Source organism: Gopherus evgoodei, chromosome 2 (genome assembly GCF_007399415.2).
Source record: "Gopherus evgoodei ecotype Sinaloan lineage chromosome 2, rGopEvg1_v1.p, whole genome shotgun sequence".
Lineage (NCBI taxonomy): Eukaryota > Metazoa > Chordata > Testudines > Testudinidae > Gopherus > Gopherus evgoodei.
The window spans coordinates 160,053,104-160,066,313 of NC_044323.1; positions in this window are offsets into that span (position 1 = coordinate 160,053,104).

Genomic DNA, 13,210 nt, shown 5'->3' on the forward strand with positions numbered 1-13,210 from the left:
GACAAGTTAGAGCATGATAAAAACAGCAAATAAAATAAAATAATACGTCAGAAGAACTTGAAGGAGAAAAAAAATGACAATTTTTTTAAGTCCGAGCTTCTTTCTTCTGTGCACCAGTCTGTCATTTGAAATCAGCCAGTTTTCTTCACTTCTACAACACGAGATGGGTCCAAGTGGTGAAATTAGGACTCTCAGTCAGATGCAACATCCCTAGAGTTTGAGGCAGTCCATTACAAAGATAACCCCTGAGCTGTGAAGCTCATCTTTTAATCTAGATTCAAGGGCATTTGGGCCTGGTGGTCTGGAGCAGTTCACTAGAGAAGGAGATCCCAGTTGTGAAACTCACATCCGAACCCACTTCCTAATACAAACTTCTGCATAATTTTGGAGAAGGGGGCTTAATCTGGTGTTCCAGTTCCAACCATCTCTATAATTATAATCCCTGTATTCCTAAAGTGGAGGACAGGAGCCAGGATGTTTTCTGGGGAGCATCCTTGATTCTCTAACCTGCTCAGAATAGAAGAGAGATAAACCCCGCAGTTAAAGGTTGGATTATGCTCCTCAGCATGAGAGTTTAAGACACTTTCCCTATCGGCTGATTATTCCATAATTGCCCACTAGGGAGCTCCTTGAGTAGCTGATGTGGGCCACTGTTGGAGACAGGATACAAGTCTAGAATGGACCCTTGGTCTGATCCAATATGTGTTTCTGTGGTTCCCTGTCCATCCAGAAACTAATCATGCTGACTTTCAGAGCATGGTGGGTGGCTCATCTAGTGACCCAAACTTTGAATAACTACTACTACTACTACTAAATATAATTAATAATTAATAGCGCATAAATAAAGTTTAAGATGTAGCAAGCAGGAGAACACAGGTGTGTCTGTCACAAAAAGTTTATTTGTGCAAAGTAAAAGAGTAGTGATTTTGTATTTTTACTTAGTGGCAGTTATGATTTCTGGTTGAAGAGCAGGAAAACATTCAAAACTAATGAGATTGGGAATGTAGTTTGCTACAAACCATTGCCAAGAGAGGGATTACAAAATTCTTCGCAGACAGAATCTTCTTTTTAGCATTTGCACAATGTGTCTCAGGTGGCATGTGACCAGGATTCATCACCAAATTTGGTCCGCATCATTAGCTGCCCTGGCCTGGGATGGGTTTTGATGGGGAGCACAATGTGAATGCTGATCAGGATGAATAAAAAACATCTACCACATGTGAGAAGAGATGTTAGTAATATCGATTTATACACCAATGGAAGACTAGATATTGTAGTGAGAAGGGTGGTATAAGAACCTGTTTAGAATAGAATAGAGTAGGAAGTCTTAAAGGTGGAATTTAGAGCTAGATCATCAGCTGATGTAAATCTATGTAGGAAATCAGTGTAGCTACATTAAGTTACACTAGCTGGGGATATGGCCTTTAGAAAGGGCAAACGGCTCAGTAACTTGGATAAAACTGTGGAGCGAAGGGATGGGCCGATAAAGCAAGAGAGCTTCCAACTCTAGAGTCAGTGAAAGAGATTGAAAGGAGGCCAGGCTGGAGATGTGGACTGAGCCCCAGCAGAGTAATCGCAGCTGGCTCACCTTACTGAGATATTTTTAATTAATTAATTGGCTTCATATAGGAAATCTGTTGTCTTCGTGCAAGTGTCCCAGGCATGTATCATGTAGGTATCATCAGTGAACTATTACTGGCTCAGGGGGTGTTCATGGAAATGATTTAATGAATCCTCACTGGCTCAGGGATTTAAGGAAAATGCAAGATACACCAGGTACCAAGAGAAAAGTCAGTCTTCACACGCTGTTACAAGGAAGGTCTCCAATCACTTGGTTCTGGAGCAGCAGTACTCCGGTGCCTTAGGGCTAAAGCTGTTTAGTCTTGGAGTGTCTCTACTCTTCTCTACTCTACAAATGTGTCTGACGAAGTGGGTATTCACCCACGAAAACTTATGCTCCGATACATCTGTTAGTCTATAAGATGCCACAGAACTTTTTGTTGCTTTCTACTCTTCTGGTCATATTAAGCACCTTGAGATTGACGAAGAGCATTATATAAGAACTAGTTATTAGTTATTATTATTATTATTTTATTATTACTGCTGCTGAAAGCTGAAGCTGAGGTGGCTCTTTGTAAGAGATGACCCTTATGTTCAGAAAAAGTCTTGATCTATTCTTTTCTTGTGTAAGTGGGAAATTAATCAAAAGAAGGGGAACTCTTTTTTTCTCCTTTAATACTAAGGAAGCAACAAGGACTGCTCTATTCTCCCAGTTTCTGTAGACTGCACGCTGTTACTTACAGTCTTTTAGCAGTAGGTATAAGTCTGCAAAAAAGACCAGAGGGAATAACCTTGAAAATCTACTGCCAGTAGAAAGGGGAATGCAACTTAATGAAAGTACAGCTGGGATTTAGAGCTGCTCACATATCTAGGCTGCCTGTTGAAAAGCATGTTATACCAAAGATTGCAGTAGCATGTTATCTTTTTCCCCTGTGCCCTGGGAAGCCTTAGGAACATAAGAGCCCATTTTTACATCTGATGGCTCATGACTCTCAAAGATCTTTGCTCTCTACTGTACACGGACACCAAAGATCCACAAAAGATATGAAAGATTCTGCAGGACAGATAGGGTAGTTTGCTGCATCTGAATCAAGCACTGTATGTGTTTCATCTGATGCTGCAAAATGACTCAAAGCCTAACTTTGTGTCTCAGTTTTGCCTACCTACTTTTAGGTATCACTACCCTCCACCAGCCCAGACTCCATTATGGACATTGAAAATAGAAATAGGCATATTTGATCACTTCCCTTCTTACCTTCCCAGCCAACGCACAAGTCATTAAAGCAGCACAATCTGCTCATCTCCAGTAGAGTTGCCTGGGATATGCTTTTTTCTCCCATGAAAATGAAAATGTTCATCAAAATTTTCAGCAAAAAGTTGCTTTCCACTAAAATATTTGGGTTTTCATCATAAAGAACTGGAAACTTTGGTTGTGAACAGAATTATTTGTGTTGTTTGATATATCCTCATGGAGAACAAATTTCCTTAATGAAACATTTCTTTTTTGACAAAACTCCACGTGCAGTGATAAAATTAGAGGAGCGTTGAGGATGGACCTTCCATTTCATGAAGGATTTCATGGATTTGAGATAAAATGGAATTATTGTCTACTCATCCTGTGCTTGGGAGATGGATCTAATGGATCAAATTGCAGACAAGGTATTAAAGACTCCATCCTCACCTCTTTCCTATGCACGAGAGAATGTGTGTGTTTGGTGATGGGGGGTGTCTCATGAGGTCTGCACCTATGAATGAAGGTTATAATATGTGGATTCTAATTTTGATGTTGCTCAGTTTTCCTAATAGTAAAAATGGGTGTCAATATGACTTTATGGTGATAATGGTGGCACGTTGTGTGGCTTCGTTAATTAATGTTTTAAGCCCTTTGAAATCCTTGAATTGACAGAACTATACAAGTGCTAACTATCATTATGAGGTAGGAGGAAGCAGTAATAATATAAATTCCATTGGAAATTATTCTACAGTCTACTGAATTGATGCAAAAAATGTTTGCCTATTTTCTATGAGCCTGTACTATCTTTCCAGTCTCCTGCCCGCATTAAGTGACACCCATTTATATAACTCTCTGTCTCCATTCTGCTATGACAATGGACAGGCGATTTTTGGATTACACATTCTTTAATGCAAAAGTGCGTAAATTATCTCATAGAGTGAGAGCAAAAATGCAGGGTTCTTTTGTTGGCCTGTTAATAGAAATATTAGACTTAATTGCCATTTTTAAGCAGCTCATTGTGTTGAGATGAGCTTCTCTGTGTTCTTTTTCTTTGAGCCCATATAGAAATTGCTCTCTTTTTCTCTGTGATTGGTTCGTGATTTGTCCTAGTGTTACAACTGGCTTGTTCCTTTAGCATTATGGTAGGTTTCCAGCTGTGCAGTTGAAGCAAGCCATGGGATTTATCATTCTTAGAGACAGTTTTATATTTCTTCAATGCAGTTAGCTGTTCAGATGCTAGTGGTGCCATTTGTCTTATTTAATAGGGTTTTAGTCATGTGCATGAAATGTATATTTACCTCTAGGACAACACGTATTGGTGTTTCATGCTCCTCGCCATAGGTGTTATGGCTGACTAGTTAGGATTTAATGCCAACCAATGCTAATAATCTTAAAACTAAACTAAGGAATGATGCTGAGACAACTGTTCTGTCTCTGGATGGCATGATGGCTAGTAATGGCATCCATTATCATCACAGACATTAGGATAATGGTAGCACATAAATATTTTACCTTGGCATTATTGGTAGTGAGTGATAATAAACTGTAGGAGGCAGAATATTTGGGTCCTGCTGATAAACTCATCTATCTTTTGATTGCAGTGTTATTGTAGCTGTGTTGGTCCCAGGGTATTAGGGAGACAAGGTGGGTGAGGTAATATCTTTTCTTGGACCAGCTTCTGTTGGTGAAAGAGACAAGCTTTTGAGCTTACACAGAGTTCTTGTTGTTGTTGTTGTATGAAGCCCAGACTTTCCTGATCACCAGCATCTATTAAAAATCTCTAGGGTCATTAGAAGACCATGTGTTAAGTGAGAATGCAAACAATCAGTATCTTGCTGAGGCACTAAGGAGTTTTCCCAGCAGTGACAAGGGATTCATTTGTGTGAAGCCTCACCAGTTCTAACTCCGGAAAGGAATAATTCAGCTGCTGAAATGTACTGAAGATGCAACATAGGTGGCTGGAGAATGGTCTTCATTTGTCACATTTATTTGTTAAAAGAAGGGGACATACTGACAGCAGCCTCATTAAAACAGCTCTTCTTATTTATTAGCCCTGCCAGCATCTTTGACTGTAAGCTTTGGGGCCTTTTTTTAAAAGAACTTGTCTTTCCAAAGAAGACTAACAACAACAACAAACTGGTTTTGTTTGTTATTTGGCATATGAAAATTGGTTCTTTTGTTATAACTTGTCCAGCTTCATTGCTTGCTCGCAGACTGTTGTCTTGATTACCATTATTAATTTGAATGAATGCAAAATCTAGAGGCCCCAACTGGGATTGATGCTGCATTGTGCCAGGTGCTGTGTGTACATGCAGTAAGAGACAGTGACTGTCCAGAAGAGATGACAACTTACACAGACTATAGGTGGCGATGAGGGAGTACCATTATCCCACTCCTCCGGCTGGGGTTGCGGGGCCGCGGGACTCTCCGCTCTCCGACCGGAGCAGCGGGGCCGCAGGACTCGCCCTGCTCCGAGCAGGGGATTGAGGCAGCATGGCCGCGGGACTCGCCACTCTCTGAGCGGGGGATTAGGCAGCGGGACTCGCCGTGCTCCGGCCGGGGGATCGGGGCAGCCGGGCCGCGGGACTTGCGGCGCTCCAGCTGGGGGATCGGGGCGATGGGGCTGCTGGAAGTCTCAATAGCTGGTTATTGATCTTAAATTTCTTCTTGGTAAAAATAGGAATCAGCACATAATTGATAAAACAAACATACCCTGGGCAGCAAACAGCTTATTGATGATCTGCCTCAGATAGTCATTGAGACGACCTCATCACCCTATTGCCCTAACTTGGGGAATTTCTCTGCTGCCTCCCTAGCTATCTGAGAGCAGCAATACATTCATTTTGTGCTGGTGGGAGAATGCTCGAGTTGTGGGAGTTACCTGTTCAGCTCCATATATCTCTGTCATGTTACCTCTGCTAATTGCCACAAGAGCCTTCTTGACAGCTATTATTATTATTATTAGCTATTATTACAGGCAATTTTATCCATACTGACATGGGAGACTGAAGCCTTGTAAGCATTTAGGAGGAATTTTAGAAAATAGGTCAGTTTGTGCTGTGCTTTAAATGGGTTTCCTGTTAGGGTGGGTACTTGATCATAGAGCAATTAGTGCTTTTAGAAAAATTAGCCTGAGAACTTTCACCTATCCAGGTACCTGGAAGGAAAAGTCAATAGGAAAAGAAGACTTCAATGAGCAATTGACCTAAGCCATGTTCTCATTCTCTTGTATAAATGGCAAAGTCTTATCCCATCCCTTTGTTTTATACAGGGCTTTGAACAACCAAATCCTATGAAAAGGAATGGGAATTGACTGTCTAGATCTGCTTAGTCCTGTGTTCTGAAGGATCAGTGATCACGATACTTTCTTGCTAGACCTGTTTTACATAGCATCATACGGGAGACGTATGCAAATACCCGCATGTTATTATTGAGCGTATGAGTGTGCTCAGCAAGATAATTGGCAGGAAAAAATGTGTAATATCCACCGAGAGAGACATCAGATATTTCCATAAGGAATGTGATGCCTCCATGGTTTCTTTAGTCAGGTCCATTGTCAGTCCTCAGAGACAGGAAGTTGTAGAATCCATTGCAAGATATCTAGGAGTACTGAAAACTGAGGCGGTTTGTTTTAATGAATGCAACCCTGCTGTAGAGTCCCAGAAAGGGATTCTCTCAAACCAAGAGCTACCAGCCACATCTCCACAAACCTTTTCAGGTCTGGTCCATTCAAGGAAATCTGCAATGAAATGTTCTCCCTGCCTCTTCTTTGGTTGTTGTATCCAGCTGTTGTCTATAGGCTTAGGACTAGAGTACACTGGAAGCTCTACAGTGGTGCAGCTGTGCTGCTGTACCGCGTGTGATGAAGACGCTTTATGCCAATGGGAGAGAGCTCTCCCATCAGCTTAATAAAACCACTTCTGCGAGAGGCGGTAGCTATGTTGGTGGGAGAAGCTCTCCTGCCAATGTAGTGCTGTCCCCACTGGAATGTAGGTTGGTGCAACTTATGTCACTCAGGGGGTGGCTTAGTCACATCCCTGAGTGACATAAATTATACTGACATAATCTGTAGTATAGACAAGCCCACATTCTTAGATTATTAGCTCTTCAAGGCCAGGACATTGTGTCTGTCTGTTAGCAGTTTCTACTGCACCTAGAACAGGGGTAGGCAACCTATGGGCCACGTGCCGAAGGCAGCACGCAAGCTGATTTTCAGTGGCATTCACACTGCCCAGGCCTTGGCCACTGGTCTAGGGGGGCTCTGCATTTTAATTTAATTTTAAATGAAGTTTCTTAAACATTTTAAAAACCTTATTTACTTTACATACAACAATAGTTTAGTTATATATTATAGAAAGAGGCCTTCTAAAAATGTTAAAATGTATGACTGGCATGCAAAACCTCAAATTAGAGTGAATAAATGAAGACTTGGCACAGCACCTCGGAAAGGTTGCCGACCCCTGACCTAGAACAAAGGCACTACTGTAACACTACTAATACTAATGCTAATACTTCAATATTTCACTTCAATGAAACTTTGCACCATAAGCTATGCAAATGTTGTCAAAGTGTAAAAATGAACTAGACCCCCTCAGGTGTCTGTCAGAGGATGCTAAGATCCACCCAGGGCAGGGCTACTTGCTGCATTTGGAGTCTGATCCCCTCTCTCCATTTCTTAGCAGTGTGCTTTCCTGACATAGAGGCTGGTTGCTACATAGCTCGATGCCATCTCAGCCATCCCTCTCCTTAGCCTCAGTGTTAGAAACAGCATATGGAAGGGGCATTTCGGCCTCTGGCTCTTTGTAGTCAAAACAAACAATGGATTTATTGCTTCCACTCTACCCTCTCTTATTCCAGCAGCAGGGTTTATGTCAGGTCACATTTAATTTCTGATAATGTGGTAGGTTTGTGTCTCATATCAGGGAGAGAGCAAAACAAACAACCCCCTCTCCCCACAAAACACACAAACTTTTTAAGATCTGTTGCCATCCTGATGGAAAATGACAAGCCCTAGAAAATATTTTCCAAGTGCCAATTACTCAAAGGACATGTATATGCCACTACCATTAAGGTTAATAGCATGTGCGATGCTCCCGGACATTGTGGAACAATGCACTACATGCTCTTCAATAAAACAATTAGTACCACCAAGCCAAGGTTGTATCCTCTGCTAAACAATTAGATCATTAACCTTCACAGTGTCAATGTGTTCTCACTTTAAGATTCAACTTAATTAGTGTCCAAGGTAATATTTAAGAGCACACTTCACATCTCATTCTTTGTATGAATGTATTAGCTGATCATAAACAGAGCACCCCTTAGGGTCTAAGGAGTAAGAAAGCAGGGAGATGAAATATGCAGAAGAAGAGAGAGACACACAACAGTCTGAGCTAGGGCAAGACACAGACACTAAAGATGTCCCTACAGATGAACAAGGGGAAGAGAGAAAACGGTGTATCAAAATCTATTCCCACTTGCAGTGGTACAAAATGAAAGTGAACTACTGACATCTATAGAGTTACACTATTAAAAAAGTCAGTGTAAGTAAGATCAAAATCAGGCCCAGAGAGTTATCACTTTAATATTAATAACACTTTGTTCAGCTGTAATATTGTCCACTCAAAGTTCTGTGAGCTCTCCATAAAACAGAGAGGAAGGAAGATCTTGTTCTGAAAGGGCTGGCTAGACACTAAGGTCATCTGAGGTCAATTCTTGGTTTAGCCATAGACTGCCTGGATGACCTTGGGCAAATCACTGAATAACTCTGAGCCTCAGTTCCCCACCAGTATAATGGAGATAATAATCCTTTGCTTTACCCACCTTTTGTGTGTTGAGACTGTAAACTCTTTGGGGCAGACCAGATGTACTTTGTGTTTCTACAGTGTCTAGCACAAAGTGGCCCTCACCTCAGTTTGGGCCTCTAGACACTTGTGCTATAATAATAATAGCTATTGATTAACCATCCCAAGACCCAGGCAGAGTAAATGAACAATATCCACCCTGTGGATATGCTTAAGATGCCTGGTACTATAAATAAAGTCAGGTATTTAGGCATTATTCCCCGCACCACAGCATGTTCATAAATCTATTTGATAGCCCTTTAAACCACTGGTGATATGAAACCCCATAGTGAAGCACCATCCCGTATATGTCAGATGTGTTGGACTATGGGACATCACTCCAGTTTTACATTGCTGTAACTCTTGGTTTCATTGTGGTGATTCAGGTGTGCAGCTGGTGATGATCCCCATGCAGACTCTAAAGGCCTGATTTTCATTTACACAAAGATTGGTTTACACTGCCCTGGCACATTAAAATGGCCTTTACATGCATAAAAATTACATTTACACTCACTTTAAGACCCTTTTACACTGCCAGAGAGGTGTAAAGGGGCATTAATGTTAATGAGAATCAGGCCCTATATATCCAGAAATCAAACACTGGCACATCTCTGTGTACGAGTCCCCACCTGGATAGAATTATGGAGCACATTCATGTTCAGAGCACTGTGCCAATATTATGTAACTAATCCTCACAGGGGGATGTTATCCACATTTTACAGAGAGGGAAACTTACGCAGAGACTCTAGGCCAGATCTTTGGCTGGTGTAACTCAGCATAGCTCCATTACATAAATGGATTTAGGGTGTTTCAAACCAGGTAGGGAGCTGGCCCAGTGTGGTAAAAGCCAAAGGACCTGATTATCAGAGATGCTAAGCAGCCAGAAGTGCAGTTGACTTCTATGGAAGGTAAGGGGAGTTCAATGCTTCTGATAATCAGGCCACATTTCTTTAGATGCCTAAGCTAACATACGTCTAAAAATTGTTAACCTAAAAACTTGTCCAAGGCTACACAGGAGGCCTGATTCTCTGCTGCTTTGCACTTGGTGTCATCATTTATGCCTGTGCAAAGTGAGTTTAAAATGCCCCCACATAAGATTTTGAACCCACTTTGCTCATGTGAAAATGACTACAGAAAGTTCTAGGCAATATAGAAGGAAGTCGAGGGAGACAGTTTCTGGTCTGGGATCAGCAGTCAACTGTTCTGACACCCAGTCCTTTGCTGAAGCTACTAGATCATGCCTCTCAAATTCTCTTACTTGAACTACCAAGTGAAAGACTCTTTTCAAAATTCTAGTATAATCTTAATTTATTTTTTCCCTTAAGGGTAGACCTGAATAAAAAAATTGGATATTATCTCAAAATTGTGATAGAGGAGTCTAAGTCCTGGGCGATGCAACTCATTGGAGCCCATGATGCTGGCAGTCAGCAGACTTCACATCACACATCCACATCCAATGTCCCATCCCTTTCCCCTTAATTGCCAGTCTTTCATTGTATGTGTCAAAATCACACGTCTTCTCTTCAGCAGACAAGTACAATGCAGGCTGTGGTTTTATTTGTGTGTGTGTGTTTCCATAATACCCTCAGCAAAAGTCATTTCATCAATCACAGCTGACAGAAACAAAGAAGAAAAATTGTCTATAATTTAGCATGGCAGAAAGATTAGAGATGATTTCACCAGGGTTTTCATTTTGTAATATCTCAGATAGATAGATTTCCATCTTTTCATTTTCAGCATTGATTATTAATAGGTATGCCTCCATGTTCTAATTTTGTATTTGTGGGTGTATTTAGGTTTATGTTTCTCATGGCTTTTTAAAATGTCTGTAGCAACCATTGATGGGCTTGAGATAGTGGGTGGGTTATTAATTATTATTATTATTATTTTCTTTTTTTACTATGACTACTACTGTTACTAGAATAGCACCTTGAGGTCCCAACTAGGTGTTGTAGAAACACCCTAGCAAGAGAGATATCCTGATCCAGAGAGTCACAATCTAATAAATATACACAATTAGAAAGGAATTATTACCTACCCAGTCTTCTCACTGAATTTGATTTCCTGGATGACAGAAATACTATGAAGGGGGCAGATCATGACAATGCTTATTAAGCTAGAATGTGAGTATTTCCCTGTCCACGTCCCACCTCGCTGTTCCACAAATACACTAAAAGCCATTAAAATATAAACACAAATGTAAATGCCAAGATATTCAGGTCCTTTTAGTAGTAGGAGGAGTCTCATTGGAAAAGATCTATTAAATCACATCAGGACCAGAGAAGGATTGTTTCCCACAATCTATCCTCCTCCATTCCCATTTTACATGTCCTGTTTACAGTGGGCATCTGGAGAGACTATTCTTCAGGTTAATAGAAACCCTCACTGGCAGGAAAAATTCCCTGATATTCATTCTAAATCTTCCTTAGCTCAGTTACCTCCTATAATGCCATTCCTCCTCCTACCCTCAGAGTTCCTTATCTCATGTTACCATATCAAAGTCACAGCTTCATCGCAGGGTGAAATATTGTGAAGCAGCTTTATGATAAACACTGGCCAAGCCAAGCTTCTAACTGGTAAATTGGAGCACATCCAATCCCAGGGTTTATGGGTATTTAGGCTGCTGGTGTGCTGAATCCACTATCACATTGGCCTATATTATCTCATTGTTTCCTTGCATTCTCGTCTGTCTCTATTTGTTGTCGCTTGTTTAATACTTAGACTGTAAATTCTTTGGGACAGGACTGTTTGTACAATGCTTATCGAGTTTGTATAGGTTCAAAGAGATGCTTCAAATCTTGCAGGCCCCGCAGCTCACAATTCATTGTTGGCTAATTCACACTTTCCTTATTGCAATAGGCCACTGTGGTGGGTGTATAAACCTCACACTGATTAACTAGCAGCCAGAGAGAAACCTGAGCTAGAGGATGCTGAGTCTGTACTGTGAAATAAGAGCAAGAGAGAACTTTACAGGCATGAGGCTGATCCCTGGCAAGAAGCTTTGAGGAAGGAGGGTATGGAACCTAATCAGGGAGCCTAGGAAGCTGAGGGTGTCAGGGAAGGCTCCCAGAGGCAGGGAAAACCTTGGGTACAGTTAGTGAAAGGGTGAAAGTTACAGAAAACTGTGATTCTCACTGCAGTGGAACTGAAAGGGGTTCAATCTGCAGCAGAGATGAGGGAAAACATGGGGTTTTCACCAGGGTAAGCCTGAGACAGAATTGGGGAAGTACTAGGAGCTGAGCAAGGGTTTCTTTGAATGGTCTATATTGTAGGGTGATGACTGCTGGTCTTAACTCTCTGGAGGAGGGGTTGAACAGGCTGGAGCTTTAGGTCTTGTTTTATGTCACACTGAGACTGGAGTACCCTGAAAGGGGTGTAGAATTAAATCGTGACCTGGCCAAGTTGCAAGAAGACCTAGGCCACCCGAGGGCTGGAGTGACTATCAGCAGGAGGTGCTACAGAAAGAGAGCTGCCACACCTAGCCATGAGGGGGACAAACCTGTGGTGAGTCTACTACTCTACACCCACATTCTCTCCTGACTTAGCGCCCATGAATGAAGCAGTCAGTAGGGTTCCATAGGCTATGCCAGTAAGTCAAAGAAAAACTTATCTTTGAGGCCTATGCACTCTAAAGCCTCTGCTAATTTTGATTGCCTCCACTGTTGGATGTCCAGCTTGATCTGTGTATCTACTCTGCTCAAATGCAGCAAAATGCCTGTAGCCGTGACATCTGGTGGCCTCACCTTTCCCTGTGTTTGGAGACCCAAATTTACTTATGCAGCCTGATGCCCTTAGAAAGTCCTTCCCTCTACTCTGATTTTTCTTTTCTTTAAAGCTTCAAGCTGCTTGATCTCTCGTTGGGAGCAGTGTTCTCTGTGATTAGTGTAGCAGGGTGCTCTGGCCTTTTTAATTGCCAGGGAGCAACCTGGTCCTCTTCTAGAAAGAAGTCCAGTGGGCAAGTACTGGGAATCATCTGGGCCAGCTAAACTGCAGCTATTGATAGGGTCTGATTCTCTGCTGATGGATATAGAGGGAGGGCCCTACTTGGTGGCTAGAACTGAAAGTTCTTCTCTTCTGGCTGCACAGGACTGTTAGACAAAGGGCCCCACAATCTCAGTGAAGAACAGGGCATTTGCAATTATTCTACATTTCCTTTTGGCTTCTGTTTGAGAATTGAGCCCTGAAGAAAGGGACTATAAATGGAATGTGGCTTGGCTGACTGCTTGTTCGAGGCTGATGGTCAAATCCACTGGCCTACAATTACCTTGCAAGGTATATATGTTTGATTTATTGTGTCTCCTGGGTCATGATATTCTTATGATGCAATATGTCACTCAAGATTTCATCCTGAATATAAGAGAACAGAAAGTCTCTTAAGGAGAAAAAAGTTGGGGCAAATCATCCCTGAATTTCTTGTGCGATGCTTTAACAATATCCCCAAACTCCTGTTTGCCAGCCACGTGACAGAATCAGACTTGCGCATCTGCCCTATACTGTTTCTCCTGGGGTAATTCACCATTTTCCCACCAGCCCACTGAAATAGGCAGACCACTCACTGGTCTGCTGCTGGCCCAAG